Below are 19,382 nucleotides of genomic sequence, written 5' to 3'. Positions count from 1 at the left end.
TTTTTAAAGATTGTTCATGTCTGCAAGTATCTGTCTGTTACCTCCCCATGCAAATGGCATGATGTGGTCCATTATTCTTGATTTGCTCTTTATGCCCTCTGTAGAAGATGTTGTCACATTGTCATCCAGCATTGCTCACTGCAGTAGAAAAAGTCAAAGCTAGTTTAAAATTTTGCTCCATGAAAATGACCTACTTTTTTTTGCTTGGAAACTTGCAGAATTGTCTTTCCCCTTACGGCTTAAATTTTTATGAAACTATGTCATGGTGTTGCTTTTTGCTCTTGATTTTTGTGTGGGACTTTGGTAGTACTCTCCGTAACTTTTTTAAAAAAATGATGTTTTCTCTGAGAATTGCTTTTGATCCTTTTGTCTGTTTTTTCACTTTTAGAAACTCCTCTTATTTGGAAATTGGATCTCCAAATTTAACAACTTCTCTTGAATTATTTTCTTATTTTTAAAATTTCTTTTCCATAGTGAATATGGTAATTACGGATAAAGAGGAGAGGGAGGGTGAACACATCTTTTTTTGAGCCCCAGGTCCAGCTTTATTACCCAATACAAGTTCAAACTCTGGAACAGTAAAAATCATTATTCTAAAGTTTAATTAAAAACATAATTTACAAATATTTAATATCTTCTGAAAAGCATTTCCAAGTTAAGAATAAAGAAAAAATATGTACACAATATAAAATCAAATACCAGTTGGCTTCAAATTCCATCAAGTCCACACTCAGCAACATCAATCTTTTTAGGTTCTTCAAAATCTTCTGTTAAATCTACAAAGTTGTTTTCTAGGATAAGGCAAGGAATGGAAACCCTTATTGCTTTTTGAACTCCATACACGCTTACAGTATCACCTGAAGTTACCTGCTGTGTAAGTTTTTTTAAGATTATTGGTCACTTGTTCAGAGAGATGCATTTCTCTGTATGAGGGACCCAAGAGACAGATCATATTGGGAAGGGGTCTGATGCTCAAAAGCTCATTCTGGGCTCCCTGGAGCTCTTTGGACAATTTGATGGTCTTGTCAAGTTTCTTTTGAACACGTCAGCTTTTTCAGAGTTAAAAGCTTCAACTGGAGTGCCAAAGTTTGTTAGTGCTTTCAGTGCTATGAGCCTGTCCTGAGTATTGGAGTCCAAACACACTGCTGGCTCTATTTCTATAATCTCTATTTCATTTGCTGTGACAAGTATCCTAGTATGACCTTCATCTTCAAGTGATAACATCTCCTGCTCTTGTAGAGTCCTGGAATGTTCTCCTCTTGTTAAAACATTCAGTAAACTATATGCCATAACATATGGATAATCTTGGCATGTGGCCAAAATCTTAGGGATGCTGAAAGCACCTGGAAGATCAGCCTTCCCCATAGTTTAAATAGATTAAATCAGAATCATCCTTGCTGACATTTGCAAATGTGGAGTCAGAATGTGGTGCATAAGAACTGTAGGGTTTGTAATTCAAATATAACACTAGAGTTACTTTGTTTAATTTATCCCCTTTGAACCCCTGCAAAGTATTCACTCCAGACTGAAGTCTTCTGGTAGTCATTTGCAGTCTCACAGGGCAGTCGCCTGACCCTTACAATGGGATTCACAGGACAGGGAAGTCCCAAGGTGGTTGTTCCATCTGGTTTTCTTCTTTCAAATTTGCACTATTAACAAGCCACCTGGTCAACTTTCCTCAGATTCCTTAACGATGCAGTCAACCTGGTTCTTCTCTCTGTCTAAATTACTGCTCTTAAACTCATTTTCAAGCATAACTTTGCCTTTTTATTTTCTTTGCTGGTACTTTTGAAGGCTTATGCTTCAGTATCTCTAGCTTTCTTGGCCAGCAGCTTCTGTCCACCCCACTCTGCGAAGTGTCTGTTCTCTTTCTGCTTTCGAGTTTTTTCGTTTTGTTTTGTTTTGTTTTTTTTGCAAGACTGCCATAAAGTCTATGCTCTGCTTCAGAATTCAGGCTCTGAATTCTTTGCTGGCTAAGAATGTTCATCCCTGAGTGCAGTAACTTCTTGGCAGTTTTATAAAAAATGGCCTCTGGTTTGTTGTAAAGCATGGCATTAGTACACATTAGTTTGAAGTTATCCTTTAGTTCTTCTATGGACTGGTAGTCATTGTTGTTGATCTTTTCTTTCATGGTATTAAAATCCACTGGGTGTTTAATGATCATGAAGCAGCCAGGAGGAATAAAATCAGTTACAGGAAATGAAAAGAAAGCCCTTGGGTCTTTTCTTTGCAATTGTCTCATCAGTTGACTCGAAGCTTCTTGAAGGGCTTTCTGTTCTACTTCTTGCTTGGTGGAAGAGCTTGAGAGAGGCTTCTCGGCAGGCAGGTCTAATCTCACAGGGAAGTGACACTGGAGCTCTTTTTCTGCCTCCTCTCCGTGCTGCCTCGAGCTCACTTTCTTTTATCCTCCTTTACTCTTCTCTGTTTTCTCCCCTTTCCTTCCCACAGAACCTGCCTCAGTGCCAATTGATATTCATTAAAATAAGCCCGAGTTTATTTTTTAAAAAGACTAAGTCTTTGGAGAGCTAAGTGACTTGGTTCCCTCCTGCTTTGAGGATCAGCTTCAAGGGCTTCTCTGCATACTCCTCGTAAAGGTGCTTGTCTGACCCTGGCTTCTTGCCCATGTTCCACTAGGTCCTGGTACCCGACTCCCTCGCCAGGTCCTGGCCCTGCAACACTGCTTTCCAGGCCAGGGGAGCAGATGGCTGCAGCAGGGACTGAGAGATCCCGGGCCGTCAGGCAGTGAGGCACGCTGGAGCTTGCTTTAAATATAAAGAAGCCACACAGAACAACAATCATCTAACAGGGAGACCTTATTTTAATGAATATCAATTGGTATTTGTTTGGCTGAATCTGAAATGACATGATAGCTGGACTATTTTATTCATTTTACAAGCAGAGCAAAGAATTTACAGATTCTTCCTTTTGGTAAAGGTGGTGAGCGGCTATCACTAAATGTAAAGTAGGTGGAATATGTAACAGATCTCACTTCTCTGCGGTCTTTGAGAAATTCTTCATATAACCTGCAGAATAGATCAGATGCAATAAGAAAAGAGTTGGTGAGTTCTTGACATGACAAGAGTACCCAAATAGGACTGTGGAATTTTGGTTCTGTATGTGAGATCAACTATGCAAAGAACATGGCACACACAGGTGAGCATCTCAGGTGTGCATCAGGCATGGTTTACAACTGGCCTTTCCGGGAAGAGGGAGGAGTTCATCACTGGGGATTATCTTGGTCATTTTCAGGACCAGGGATTCCCTGAGGCAAGGGATTGTGACCTAGGATATCTGACAGGAAGAAGGATCTTATCTACCTACTTGGAGTTCAGGGGAAGCCCTAGATTTGGATCCTGGACCAGTGATCTGTGCTGAACCTAAGGCTGGGAACCCACAGAGATCCAGGCTGATGGACTGAGCCAACCTGAGGGGAAGGAGGGTGGCTGGAGGACTGGCCACACCCTCCCAGGACTGGCAGCGGTGGGAATGTGAGAAGTAACATATAAGTGGTTGAGGCTGGGCCTGGTAAGATGAATTAGGACTGAGATTGTTGATTCAGTCCTTGCCTTAGAGGGGACTGACACAGAAACCAAGGGAGGACTAAGATTCGGTGCTATATTAGTGGCCCCAGCCAGTGGAATGGGGTAATAGAAGTCTTAACATAACAACCATAACATAACAGCCATTGTTTGAGTGTGGAAGGACTTATCCTACTTTTTCCCTATTTTATCTCTCTATCATAGTTGTTTGACAGATCCCTGGAGCAATTATATGTCTTTTCTACAGACTTCAGAACTGGCCTGTCTTCCATGATGCACCAGCAGATGACGACTATGAAACCAGATGCCATATTTACTGTAGGGATCTTCTTGAGGACATTGTCAATGACATATATCTTTCCATTTGTTAGAATCATATAATAAATTCTTTCAAAGGAAAGGGTGACATCAGAGGAATTACCAGCCTCTTACGGCCTCATTTGCCTTGCATTGACTGATACTCCCAACACATAAATCTGCCCATTCTTTGCAAATTTCAAATTCAAATTCAACTAAGTTACTCTTTTCTGTTTGTTTGTCTTTGTTTTAGGTTTTGTTTTTTGTTTGTTTGTTTGTTGTTTTTTGAGATGGAGTCTCACTATGTCACCCAGGCTAGTGTGCAGTGGCGTGATCTCAGCTCACTGCAACCTCTCTCTCCTAGGTTCAAGCGATCCTCCCACCTCAGCCTCGCAAGTAGCTGGGATTACAGGCATGCATCGCCACACTCAGCTAATTTTTGTATTTTTAGTAGAGACAGGGTTTCACCATGCTGGCCAGGCTGGTCTCAAACTCTAACCTCAAGTGATCCACTTGCCTTGGCCTTCCAATGTGCTGGGATTACAGGTGTAAGCCACTGCCCTCAGCCTTAGTTCCTCTTTCTTATGTGAGATCCTCTCATTTGAAGCACAGAAAAAGTAGGCATACTTTAAATTTAGTTAATTGTGTAACCTTGTATTGTCAGTACCACATGCTCCCTATGGGCACTGTCTTTAAAGGTGTTGCTACATTTTTACTCCTTCAAAGTACTTTGAAAAACATACAGTAACTACAGTTATTTTCATCAAGGAAAACTGCTAAGTTCATCTCCACATATTTATAATTCTAAGGTCCTCACTTGCTATTACATTATTCAAATTTACTCACTTTTTAAATGGACTTCCACCTTCCAAAGAGGCTTTTATATGTTCCGTCGTTACTTTTCTGGTGTTTCCCACACCTGCTATGTAACTGATTTGATGAGAAAAATTATTTTGACATCTTGTCCTTAATAAGAACAATTAAATTTTCTTCTAACCATAAAAAGTGGGTCTTTGTCATTTGTGTCTTCCCCTGTACACTCATTGCACTTTCTTCTCTAGACCCATGGTTAAAGTTTGAAATTGAAGGTACACGAGAGAAGAAGACTGCATATTAGAAACCCTTTTATCATGTCGATATAGGAAACATGGGCTTGCTACACTCTGTCCAGAGAACTCAGACACCATCGAGTGTCACCAGTGTTGACCTAAGTGAACTGCTCCGGAACCAGGAAAGTTCAGGATGGTTTCATTTTAAAAACAAAACCAAAAGCAAAACTTTAACCCTTTTGGGGATATCACTGGCATTTGTGGGGGCACTTGCTCACCACCCCTCAGGAATTCTGCTGTAGTGCTTTAAGATAATCTTTTAAGGTGGCTATGTCATGTAAGTCTGAGTTTCTCTCAATCTACAGCTAATATTACCTGAGGGAACACAGGTCTTCAGTAGAGTGGGAGAGAGTGAGAGAAGCTGGGAGGTGGGGGAAGGAGTGAATCAGGAGGAGACCAAGCTCAGCCAGCCTCAATTTGCTTCTCTTTTCAAGGTGTCAGCCACCACCATCTTCAACATCAGTAAATGGAAGAGACAGTGTAGCAAATATATGCCCAAATGCAAGCCAAATGCTACCCCAAAGTATAAATCAAAATTCGACTACTTCTTGTAATTCAGTGTCCCACATTGTAGTCTGAGATTAGACTGCTAATGAAGAGACTAGACTTCATTTTTTCAAGTTTAGCATAATGCTGCCTCCCTACATTTTTTTTATTATTGTACTTTAAGTTCTGGCATACATGTGCAGAACTTCCAGGTTTGTTACGTAGGTATACATGTGCCATGGTAGTTTGCTGCACCCAACAACCCATCATCTACATTAGGTATTTCTCCTAATGCTATCCCTCCCCTAGCCCCCCACTCCCCAACAGGCCCCGGTGTGTGATGCTCCCCTCCCTGTGTCCATGTGATCTCATTGTTCAACTCCCACTTATGAATGAGAACATGTGATGTTTGGTTTTCTATTCTTGTGTTAGTTTGCTGAGAATGGTGGTTTCCAGCATCATCCATGTCCCTGCAAAGGACATGAACTCATCCTTTTTTATGGCTGCATAATATTCCATGGTGTATAGGTGCCACATTTCTTTATCCAGTCTATCGTTGATGGGCATTTGGGTTGATTCCAAGCCACAATAAACGTACATGTGCATGTGTCTTTATAGCAGCATGATTTATAATCCTTGAATCTTTCCATGCTCAAATCCTACAGAGGGCACAAGCAACTCCTCAAGTTCTGATTGGTTTGATAGTATTTAATGAGTGCAATGTCCTACTGTACAGATACATTACAATATATATTTTAAAATATATTATTATTTGAGGCACCTGTGTGCCTCTTTCTAGTCAGGAAAGGGTGGTCTGGGGGAGCTCAAGGGAAAGGAATGAACTAGTCAGGAAAAGTCTATGGATGCAATCACCACTGGTGGCTGCCAATTCTTCCAAATCCTACCCACACCTGTACTCACTTGAGTATTTATTGTAAAATTCCTAACAGAACAGAAAGGTCAGAAACTGAGTTGTGCAAAATTGTGCATACTGCTTAGGCACAAGTGGGATATTTTGTTTTAAAATACTCATAATAGGGTTCCAAGATGGCTGAATACAAGCAGCTCCAGTCTATAGCTCCCAGCATGAGCAATGCAGAAGACGGGTGATTTCTGCATTTCCAACTGAGGTACCGGGTTCATCTCACTGGGGCTTGTTGGACAGTGGGTGCAGCCCACGGAGTGTGCCGAAGCAGGGCGGGGCATTGCCTCACCCGGGAAGTGCAAGGTGTTGGGGAATTCCCTTTCCTAGCCAAGGGAAGCCATGACAGATGGTACCTGGAAAACCAGGAGACTCCCACCCTCATACTACACTTTTTCAATGGTCTTAGCAAACGGCACACCAGGAGATTATATCCTGAGCCTGGCTCAGAAGGTCCCATGCCCACAGAGCCTCACTCATTGCTAGCACAGCAGTCTGACATATAACTGTAAGGCAGCAGTGAGGCTGGGGGAGGGCTGCCTGACATTGCTGAGGTTTGAGTAGGTAAACAAAGCGGCAAGGAAGCTCGAACTGGGTGGAGCCCACCTCAGCTCAAGGAGGCCTGCCTGCCTCTGTAGACTCCACCTCTAGGGGCAGGGCATAGCCAAACAAAAGGCAGCAGAAACCTCTGTAGATGTAAATCTCCCTGTCTGACAGCTTTGAAGAGAGTAGTGGTTCTAATAGCACAGAGTTTGAGATCTGAGAAAAGACAGACTGCCTCCTCAAGTGGGTCCCTGACCCCCAAATAGCCTAACTGGAAAGCACCCCACAGTAGGGGCAGACTGACACCTCATAAGGCTGGTACCCCTCTGAGACAAAATTTCCAGAGAAACAATCAGGCAGCAACATTTGGTATTCAGCAATATGCGCTGTTCTGCAGCCTCTGCTGCTGATACCCAGACAAACAGGGTCTGGAGTGGACCTCCAGCAAACTCCAACAGACCTGCAGCTGAGGGTCCTGACTGTTAGAAGGAAAACTAACAAACAGAAAGAACATCCACACCAAAACCCCTCTGTACGTCACCAACATCAAAGACCAAAGGTAGATAAAACCACAAAGAGGGGGAAAAAAACAGAAGAGAAAAGCTGAAAATTCTAAAAATCAGAGCACCTCGCCCCCTCCAAAGGAACACAGCTCCTCACCAGCAATGGAACAAAGCTGGATGGAGAATGACTGATGAGTTGAGAGAAGAAGGCTTCAGATGATCAAACTTCTCCAAGCTAAATGAGGAAGTTTGAACCCATTGCAAAGAAGCTAAAAACCTTGAAAAAAGATTAGATGAATGGCTAACTAGAATAACCAGTGTAGAGAAGTCCTTAAATGACCCGATGGAGCTGAAAACCATGGCACAAGAACTATGTGATGAAGGCACAAGCTTCAGTAACAAATTCGATCAACTGGAAGAAAGGGTATCAGTGATTGAAGATCAAATGAATGAAATGAAACAAGAAAAGAAGTTTAGAGAAAAAAGAGTAAAAAGAAATGAACAAACCCTCCAAGAAATATGAGACTATGTGAAAAGACCAAATCTAGGTCTGATTGGTGTACCTGAAAGTGACGGGGAGGACGGAACCAAGCTGGAAAACACTCTGCAGGATATTATCCAGGAGAACTTCCCCAACCTAGCAAGGCAGGCCAACATTCAAATTCAGGAAATACAGAGAATGCCACAAAGATATTCCTCAAGAAGAGCAATTCCAAGACACATAATTGTCAGATTCACCAAGGTTGAAATGAAGGAAAAAAATGTTAAGGGCAGCCAGAGAGTAACGTCAGGTTACCCACAAAGGGAAGCCCATCAGACTAACAGTGGACCTCTCAGCAGAAACTCTATGAGCAGAAGAGAGGGGGGCCAATATTCAACATTGTTAAAGAAAAGAATTTTCAACCTAGAATTTCATATCCAGCCAAACTAAGCTTCGTAAGTGAAGGAGAAATAAAATCCTTTACAGACAAGCAAATGCTAAGAGATTTTGTCAACACTAGGCCTGCACTATGAGAGCTCCTGAAGGAAGCACTAAACATGAAAAGGAACAACCAGTACCAGCCACTGCAAAAACATGCCAAAATGTAAAAACCATCGATGCTAGGAAGAAACTGCATCAATCAATGGGCAAAACAACCAACTAACATCATAATGACAAGATCAAACTCACACATAACAATATTAACCTTAAATGTAAACGGGCTAAATTCTCCAATTAAAAGACACAGACTGGCAAATAGGATAAAGAGTCAAGACCCATCAGTGTGCTGTATTCAGGAGACCCATCTCACATGCCGAGACACATATAGGCTTAAAACAAAGGGATGGAGGAAGATCTACCAAGCAAATGGAAAATGAAAAAAGGCAGGGGTTGCAATTCTAGTCTCTGATAAAACAGACTTTAAACCAACAAAGATCGAAAGAAACAAAGAAGGTCATTACATAGTGGTAAAGGGATCAATTCAACAAGAAGAGCTAACTATCCTAAATATATATGCACCCAATACAGGAGCACTCAGATTCATAAAACAAGTCCTTGGAGACTTACAAAGAGACTTAGACTCCCATACAATAATAATGGGAGACTTTAACACCCCACCGTCAACATTAGACAGAGCAATGAGACAGAAAGTTAACAGGGATATTCAGGAATTGAACTCAGCTCTGCACCAAGTAGACCTAATAGACATCTACAGAACTCTCCACCCCAAATCAACAGAATATACATTCTTCTCAGCACCGCATCACACTTATTCCAAAATTGACCACATAGGTGGAAGTGAAGCACTCCTCAGCAAATGTGAGAGAACAGAAATAATAACAAACTGTCTCTCAGACCACAGTGCAATCAAACTAGAACTCAGGATTAAGAAACTCAATCAAAACCACTCAACTACATGGAAACTGAACAACCTGCTCCTGAATGACTACTGAGTACATAAGGAAATGAAGGCAGAAATAAAGATGTTCTTTGAAACCAGTGAGAACAAAGACACAGCATACCAGAATCTCTGGGACACATTTAAAGCAGTGTGTAGAGGGAAATTTATAGCACTAAATGCCCACAAGAAAAAGCAGAAAAGATCTAAAATTGACACCCTAATATCACTATTTAAAGAACTACAGAAGCAAGAGCAAACACATTCAAAAGCTAGCAGGAGGCAAGAAATAACCAACATAAGAGTAGAACTAAAGGAGATAGAGACACAAAAACCCTTCAAAAAATCCATGAATCCAGGAGCTGGTTTTTTGAAAAGATCAACAAAATTGATAGACCACTAGCAAGACTAATAAAGAAGAAAAGGGAAAAGAATCAAATAGATGCAATAAAAAATGATAAAGGGGGTATCACCACCAATCCCACAGAAATACAAACTACCACCAGAAAATACTATAAACACTTCTACACAAATAAACTAGAAAATCTAGACGAAATAGATAAATTCCTGGACACATAAACCCTCCCAAGACTAAACCGGGAAGAAGCTGAACCCCTGAATAGACAAATAACAGGTTCTGAAATTGAGGCAATAATTAATAGCCTACCAACCAAAAAGAGTCCTGGACCAGATGGATTCACAGCTGAATTCTACCAGATGTACAAAGAGGAACTGGTACCATTCCTTCTGAAACTATTACAATCCATAGAAAAAGAGGGAATCCTCCCTAATTCATTTTATGAGGCCAGCATCATCCTGATACCAAAGCCTGGCAGAGACACAACAAAAAAAGAGAATTCTAGACCAATATCTCTGATGAACATCAATGCAAAAATCCTCAATAAAATACTGGCAAACCGAATCCAGCAGCACATTCAAAAAGCTTATCCACCACAATCAAGTTGGCTTCAACCCTGGGATGCAAGGCTGGTTCAACATATGCAAATCAATAAACATAATGCAGCATATAAACAGAACCAAAGACAAAAACCACATGATTACTTCAATAGATGCAGAAAAGGCCTTTGACAAAATTCAACAGCCCTTCATGCTAAAAACTCTCAATAAATTCGGTATTGATAGGATGTATCTCAAAATAATAAGAGCTATTTATGACACACCCACAGCCAATATTAATGGGCAAAAACTGGAAGCATTCCCTTTGAAAACTGGCACAACACAGGGATGCCCTCTCTCACCACTCCTGTTTAACATAGTGTTGGAAGGTCTGGCCAGGGCAATCAGACAAGAGAAAGAAATAAAGGGTACTCGATTAGGAAAAGAGGAAGTCAAATTGTCCCTGTTTGCAAATGACATGATTGTATATTTAGAAAACCCCATCAACTCAGCCCAAAATCTCCTTAAGCTGATGAGCAACCTCAGCAAAGACACCAGATACAAAATCAATGTGCAAAAATCACAAGCATTCCTATACAACAATAACAGACTAACAGAGATCCAAATCATGAGTGAAGCCACATTCACCATTGCTTCAAAGAGAATAAAATACCTAGGAATTCAACTTGCAAGGGATGTGAAGGATCTCTTCAAGGAGAACTACAAACCACTGTTCAACGAAATAAAAGAGGACACAAACAAATGGAAGAACATCCCATGCTCATGGATAGGAAGAATCAATATCGTGAAAGTGGCCATACTGCCCATGGTAATTTATAGATTTAATGTCATCCCCATCAAGCTACCAATGACTTTCTTCACAGAATTGGAAAAAACTACTTTAAAGTTCATATGGAACCAAAAACGAGCTCACATTGCCAAGACAATCCTAAACCAAAGAACAAAGCTGGAGGCATCACACTACCTGAATCAAACTATACTACAATGCTACAGTAACCAAAACAGTATGGTACTGGTACCAAAACAGAGATATAGACCAATGGAACAGAACAGAGTCCTCAGAAACAATACCACACATCTACAACCATCTGATCTTTGACAAACCTGAGAAAAACAAGAAATGGGGAAAGAATTCCCTGTTTAATAAATGGTGCTGGGAAAACTGGCTAGCTATATGTAGAAAGCTGAAATTAGATCCCTTCCTTACACCTTATACAAAAATTAATTCAAGATGGATTAATGACTTAAATGTTAGACCTAAAACCATAAAAAACCCTAGTAGAAAACCTAGGCAATACTATTCAGGACATAGACATGAGCAAGGACTTCATGTCTAAAACACCAAAAACAATGCCAACAAAAGCCAAAATAGACAAATGGGATCTAATTAAGCTAAAGAGCTTCTGCACAGGAGAAGAAACTACCATCAGAGTGAACAGGCAACCTACAGAATGGGAGAAAATTTTTGCATTCTACCCATCTGACAAAGGGATAATATCCAGAATCTACAAAGAACTTAAAAAATTTACAAGAAAAAATCAAACAACCCCATCAAAAAGTGGGTGAAGGATATGAACAGACACTTCTCAAAAGAAGACATTTATGCAGCCAACAGACACATGAAAAAATTGATCATCATCACTGGCCATCAGAGAAATGCAAATCAAAACCACAATGAGATACCATCTCACACCAGTTAGAATGGCAATCATTAAAAAGTCAGGAAACAACAGGTGCTGGAGAGGATGTGGAGAAATAGGAATGCTTTTACACTGTTGGTGGGACCGTAAACTAGTTCACCATTGTGGAAGACAGTGCGGCGATTCCTCAAGGATCTAGAACTAGAAATACCATTTGACCCAGCCATCCCATTACTGGGGATAAACCCAAAGAATTATAAATCATGCTGCTATAAAGACACATGCACACGGATGTTTATTGCGGCACTATTCACAATAGCAAAGACTTGGAACCAACCCAAATGTCCATCAGTGACAGACTGGATTAAGAAAATGTGGCACATATACACCATGGAATACCATGTAGTCATTAAAAAGGATAAGTTCATGTCCTTTGCAAGGACATGGATGTAGCTGGAAACCATTATTCTGAGAAACTACCACAAGGACAGAAAACCAAACACCACATGTTCTCACTCATAGGTAAGAATTGAACAATGAGAACACTAGGACACAGGGTGGGGAACATCACACACCAGGGGGTGGGGAGGGATAGCATTAGGAGATATACCTAATGTAAATGATGAGTTAATGGGTGCAACACACCAACATGGCACATGTATACCTATGCAGCAAACCTGCACGTTGTGTACATGTGCCCTAGAACTTAAAGTATAAAATAAAATAAAATAAAATAAAATAAAATAATAAAATAAAATAAAATATTCTTAATACATCTCAGGATTTTGTAAAATCTCTAAAAAATGCAATGGTTTATACACTTGCTCGAACTAATATGCCCCCACAGACTCACAGTTATTGTCTCTCACTTTCTCCTAAACTCAAATTTGGTAAGTATTCTGTGCCATTAGTTAAGATGTATAAATAGTTAATCACATTCCCCTCTTATACAGTTTCCTCTAAACACTGTGTAAACATGATATGACTGGAGCAAAAACACAAAGAGATTTCTGGTTTCTTTGTGATCAATGGCTACTAAATATGTATGGTAAGCATTATACCCAATCAATTCACTCTCTTTCTGTATCTAGTTTCTGTAATTCATCATGCAGGACAAACATGAAAGACAGCATATGCTTCCAAAAGCCCTAGACCATGCGACCTTTAAAAATGGTTTGCTATCTTCATCTTTAGTAGTTTTGATTGCAAAGCACATTGTCTCAGAGCATGGGACCTGAGATCCTCTATGTACCCACTGCATCAACATCTGCAGCCATGCTATATCACAGCAAACCTCCAAGTTCACACACTGTTATTCTTGGGCTCTGGGAGCAAGCCTTTGGTTTCTTTACAGACTCCTTGGAGCAGCATGTGTAGATTATAATGTCACATCTAGAAAACTGGAATCCTTAATGTATACTGTACTCTGGAGTTGATCAGACTTGGTGATTTTCCTTGGATGCCCTAGTCCTTGAATTTTCTTGATGTTGGCCATATTTGCCAACATCAGCTGCCAATTGGGTATAAAAAGCCCCAGCAGAAGGGGAAGGAGGGAAAAGAGGCTCCATATGAAATGCCAGATAATCACATATCACTACTTTTCTTCCACCAATTCACAAGGGAAAAAACCCAAACCCACAGCTACCAGTTTTGCAAGCAAGTACACTCCAAATATCTGTATTCACTTTGATATGTGTGTGTGTGTGTGTGTGTGTGTGTGTGTATGTAAAGCAATTTTTTAAACTTTTTTTTCAACTTTTATTTTGGAATCTGGGGTATATGTGCAGGTTTGTTAAAAGGCATGCTGCATGATCCTGAGGTTTGGAGTACAGATGAATCTATCACCCAGGGAGTGAGCATAGTACCTAAGAGGTAATTTTTCAGCCCTTGTACCTTGCTCTCCCTCCTTCCTCTAGTAGTCCTCAGTATCTATTGTTCCCATCTCTATGTCCTTGTGTACCCAATATTTAACTCCCACTTATAAGTGAGAACATGCAGTATTTGGTTTTCTGTTCCTGCATTAATTCGCTTAGGATATTCCCTCCAGGTACATCCATGTTGCTGCAAAGGACATGATTTTGTTCTTTTTTATGGCTGCACATTATTCCATGATGTATACGTGCCAGATTTTCTAGATTCAATCCACTGCTGATGTGCACCTGGGTTGATTCCATGTCTTTGCTATGGTGAATAGCACTGCAGTGAACATATGGGTACATGTGTCTTTTTGGTAGAATGACTTATTTTTCTGTGGGTATATACCTAGTAATGGGATTGCTGGGTTGAATGGTAGTTCAACTCTTAGCTCTGAGAAATCTCCAAACTGCCCTCCACAGTGACTAGACTTACATTCATTCCCACCAACGGTGTGTAAGTGTTCTCTGCAGCCTTGCCAACATCTGTTATTTTTTTGACTTTTTAACAAAAGTTATTCTGACTGGTGTGAGATGGTATTTCATTGTGGTTTTGATTTGCATTTCTCTGCATTCTTTGAATTGCAGCGCTATTCACCACAGCAGAGACATGGAATCAACCCAGGTGCTCATCAGCAGTAGATTGAATAGAGAAAATGTGGCACATATACACCATGGAATAACTTGCAGCCATAAAAAAGAACAAAATCATGTTCGTTGCAGCAACATGGATGCTCCTGGAGGCCATTATCCTAAGTGAATTAACATAGGAACAGAAAACCAAATACTGCATATTCTCATTTATAAGTGGGAGCTAAACATTGGGTACATAAGGACATATCTGATGATTAGTGATGAGCATTTTTTAATGTTTGTTGGCTGCTTATGTGTCCTCTTTTGAGAAATGTCCACGTCCTTTGCCCCCCTTTTAACTGGCTATTTGTTTTGCTTATTGATTTAAGTTCTTTATACATTCTAGATATTAGCCCTTTGTCAGCCCATAGTTTGCAAATATTTTCTCCCATTTTGTAGGTTGTCTGTTTATTCCCTTGATAGTTTCTGCTGTTGTGCAGAAGCTCCTTAGTTTAATTAGGTCCCACTTGGCAATTTTTGTTTTTGTTGCAATTGCTTGTAAGGACTTAACCACAAATTATTTGCCAAGATGGATATCGAGAAGAGTATTTGCTAGGTTTTCTTCGATGATTTTTATAGCCTGAAGCCTTGTATATTTAACACTTTAATCTGTCTTGAGATAATTTTTGTATATGGTGATAGATAGCAGTCCAGTTAGATTGTGAAGTAGAACACACCTACAATGGTGTTTGCAAAGCAAAAGTGTTCCACAAGCACAATAATTATCTCAAGGTAAATATCCATATAACCACCTAGGCCAATAAACAGACATTGCCAGCACCCCAAAGGTCCTTTCATCCTCCCCTGTGAGCACCCTCTCTCTACTACCCCTCCATCAGCGTTCTGACTGTCATGGCCAACCACCACCTTGCTTCTCTTTAGATCCCACTGCCAAAGCACTAAGTGTATCCCTGTGCACTATAGTTTAGTTTTGTGGGGTTTTTTTTAACTCCACATAAAATTGTACAACATATTCTCTATTATGACTGATTCACTTAACTCCATATTACATTTGAGTATATATACATATATACAGTCTATGACATTGTATACATTTTCAGTTTATTCATTTTCATAACTGTATAGTATGCCATTCTATGACTAGACCACAATTTAGGTGTATATTCTGCTATTGATGAATATTGGGTTGTTTCAGTTTAGGTCTATTACAAATAAAGCTACACAGTGCATATGTTTCTGTTGTTTATGTACCTAAAAGTGGAGTTGCTATCCCCTAAGGTATGTTCAGCTTCAGTAAACAATGCCGTACTGTTTTCCACAGTGGCAGTTGGTATCCATTTAAACTTCCAGTAGTAGTATATTTGTGCTCCCTATTGCTCCGTATCTTCACCAACACTTGGTATCGTCAGGATTCCATAACTTTCTGGTGCATCTTACATTTTTTATTTGAATTTCCCTGATTACTAATGTGGCTGACCACCTTTTCATATGTTCATGGGTCATTTAGAAATCCCATTTTGTAGTGTCTGCTTGAGTCTCTTGCCCTTTGCTTTTGAGTTGTTTGTTGCTTGCATTTTCTCCCACTCTGTGGCTTACCTTCTAATATTGTGAATAGCATCTATTGAGAAAAGGAAGTTCTTGCCAAGCGTGGTGGTGCACACCTGTGGTCTCAACTACTCATGAGGCTGAGGCGGGAAGATCTCTTGAGCCCAGGAGTTAGAGGCTGCAGTGAGCTATGATCGCACTACTGCACTCCAGCCTGGGTGACAGAGTCAGTTTCCATCTTTAAAAAGAAAGTTCTTAATTGTAATGTTATCATATATATTAATCAGTTCTGTGTGGTTGGCATTCTTGCATCCTGTTAAAGAAATCTTTTCCTACAAGGAGATCATGAACATATTCTGTTATTTTATATGCTAGAAGCTTTATTGGCCCTTGGTCAAGTTGCCCCAGGTAATCCTGATTTTTAAATCCATTGAGAGAGGATGTGGATGCACTTCTGTCTTCCCCGAATGTTCCTAGGTTTCTTATGCAAATTTGCTCATTCTCTAGGATTTAGCAACCTTCAAGTCCCACATATCAGTACTTTCTCACATACACACAATCTATGGGACCTCTCTCTATCTCTCTCTCACCTCCTTTTCATCCTTGCAAACTTTTTCCACCAGATATTTTCCCAGATATTTTATTTGCTTCCTCCAGTGGCCCCCTGCCCTTCCTCATGTGGAGCAGTCCATTTCCTTCTCTTGCTTCATCACTTCTGCCTCTCGTTCTTTACCTTCATGGTACAGCAGTGGCGCCAGCCAAGCATAAAGATCCTTCCTTATTGAAGGAGGGCAGCAGGGCGTTATAAGCTCAGTGGTTCCACCATGCAGGGCTTGTCTTGGCTATGACACCCAGTCCCAGGACCCAGGGTTCGTTCCATTGCTCCGTTGCTCTAGCTTGTGTATCCAAGGTCCCACTCTTATTTCATTTATTTATTTACTTATTCCTTTTTATTCTCAATCTTCACCCCCATTTCCCTCCCCTCAAACTCAAAGGCATCCACTCTAATACACCTGATTTGTATCTTTTTATTTGTGTACATTCTTATTAAAATATACGTTGGCATTTTGTATGCATACTTTTAAACTTACATAAGTTGTATTGTGTTGTAAATTTCATTCTGTTTCTTACTTTATTCAGCATCGTGTGCGGGGCTGGGGTAGGAAGGCTGAGTGTAGATCTGGCTCATTGAGTTTCACTGTATCTTGGCACAGCAACCAGAGGTTCTCTAAGTGCTGCCTTAAATGGCAAGATGGAACTGGGGCATCTTGTTAAAGCAATGATACATTCAGAAATTGTTGTATAATGTTGGGAAAGCAAGGAGGCTGGTTTGATGGAGCAGATCCATCCATCATTGTGTGAAAAGCAATGAGTATGCCCAATTGAACAAGTATTCTTGGAAAAATCTGAACTTCCCAGTGATTCTGCATGGCACTGTTGTTAGCTTTCCTGAAGTCCAATTCCAGTACTTAAGGCAAGATTTTAAAAACGAAATTGTAAAAGATTTTAAGTAAGTGTGATTAAAAAGAAGGATTTCATCTTTGAGAACACAAGCCCTGCTGAGAACTGGTAACTATTGTTCCCACAGCAGTCAAGGCCTTTGACTTTAGCAGAAACAAGAGATGATATGAATGGCTTTGGCAGCAAATGAGATGTAGCACACTTAGCACTGGCATGCAGAACCCACATCTGCACCAACATTCATGGCCACAGGCAGTGGTGTCCTAGCAGGAGTTTCATCCTTAGAACAGCCTTAGTGAGCCAAGAGTTCTTACTAGGCCCAGCTGGAACAGAGAGGAAGGAAATGTATTCTATCAATTTCCTGACTGGGATATAGTCATTGGATGGAGCTGATCACACCTCCTTCCCTAGTGGGTTCTAGGAAGTTGAGAATTATATGGAAGAAGACAGATGGGAATGAAAGTCAGGGTAACCTTCATACTGTTAATGCTGAGCTAGAGAACAAGGCTTTCCTCTCCCTACTCTCCAAATTGAAAGTAACTGGCAGAGTAGGACTGACCTGATGTACTCAGGTGCGTTCAGGTAAAACATCCTTAACCCAGAGCAGAAATCCAACTAGCTCTAGCAGAAATAAGTCCTGCTTGCCTAAGTCCAGGTGGTCCAAGAAGAATAGAGCCGGAGAAGACTGCCTTGCTTCTGTAAGACACCATCGGTAATGTGACCTTTCAGTTTAGCTCCTCCTCAGACTACAGAAGGAAGTAACAAAGCCAAGGGAAGGGTAGACATTTCCTCACCAGCACTTTTGAAAGGGCTGAGCTACCGTATGATGTACTTTCCTTTACGAGCAGAAGAAAGAAAGTGGAGAGAGGATGAGAAAGATCCCCCCTGCAAAAGTCTATGAAGCCCATGTGCAAATGTAGCTGGTGACTTAAGACCGGAGTGGGAGGAAACCACACTCCCTCATGCTCCTTAGGAGCAGATGGGCTCGAGCCAAAGAAATAATGATTTGTGACTTATATAGTTACCTTCTTTCTACACATAGACATACGGATAGCTTGGGAATCTTAATACATACTTTGGAAGCTCTACTGAAGGGATTCTCACACGGGAATCTCCATGCTTCCGTGGGGGTGAGGAAATTTTTCACTTCTCACATCCAGTGTGACTCCTTCCATGGTGTCCAAATGCTTCATGGCTCTGGCCATGGAAAACAAAGTGCCTCTTTGTAAGCCTTCAGATACCAACCAGGGGAGAGTGGGGAGACGCTTTTGCCTGGTTGGAACTCCAGCTTGGACCACTGGGTCCCCCTATGTCCAGCAGAAAGAGGTCAGCCCAGTTCTCTTACGAGCTGTCCAGGGGGTAACGCACTGTAAACTCCCTTGGGAAGGGTCAGGAATGTGTCCTGGAAGCTTGTCTGAAAATCAGTGACTTTCATGTATGGCCAGGAACTTGTTTCCAGAACTGGAAAGAAAATCTATGGCAGATATCTGCTCCCCCTCTCCCCAGAGATTTCAGGAGAATTTTCCCTGGAGCAGGACTGAAATGAAAGAAGTGATTGCCCAGGCAGCCCAGTCCCCTTGTAGAAATACTCCAGAAATGGCAAATTTCTGAGAAGGCAGAAAATAAAATAAAACCATAGGTAATAACAGGCTTACAGGCTTTCCTGGGAGGCTGGGGAATAATCCTCGAAGACCTTACTGAGTATTCGAGTGTGTGGAGAGTAACAGGGGTCTAAACTCTAAATACCCAAAAATATAGGAAAATAAAACCTCAGCATGTGCATTGATAATGAAAAAACATGCAATTAGCCAGGCATGGTGGGGCATGCCTGTAATCCCAGCTACTCAGGAGGCTGAGGCAGGAGAATTGCTTATACTGGGAGGTGGAGGTTGCAGTGAGCCAAGATCACGCCACTGCACTCCAGCCTGGGTGAAAGAGTGAGATTCCATCTCAAAACAAAACAAAAACAATAACAACAAAACTTTCAGATGGCATGAGAGAGAGGAACTACTATGAGGAGAAGTGAAGGAAT

General features: G+C 40.9%; 1 pseudogene; it reads right to left on the bottom strand.

The window, feature by feature from the left end:
- Window positions 1-708: 708 nt before the first annotated feature.
- On the bottom strand, window positions 709-18,525 carry LOC100427208 (bromodomain-containing protein 7-like; annotated as a pseudogene).
- Between the last annotated feature and the right edge of the window lie 857 nt (window positions 18,526-19,382).

This window comes from Macaca mulatta, chromosome 7 (genome assembly GCF_049350105.2).
Source record: "Macaca mulatta isolate MMU2019108-1 chromosome 7, T2T-MMU8v2.0, whole genome shotgun sequence".
NCBI classification, from domain to species: Eukaryota; Metazoa; Chordata; class Mammalia; order Primates; family Cercopithecidae; genus Macaca; species Macaca mulatta.
Note: the sequence above shows the minus strand (reverse complement) of the source record. Positions and strands in the feature narration are given on the sequence as shown.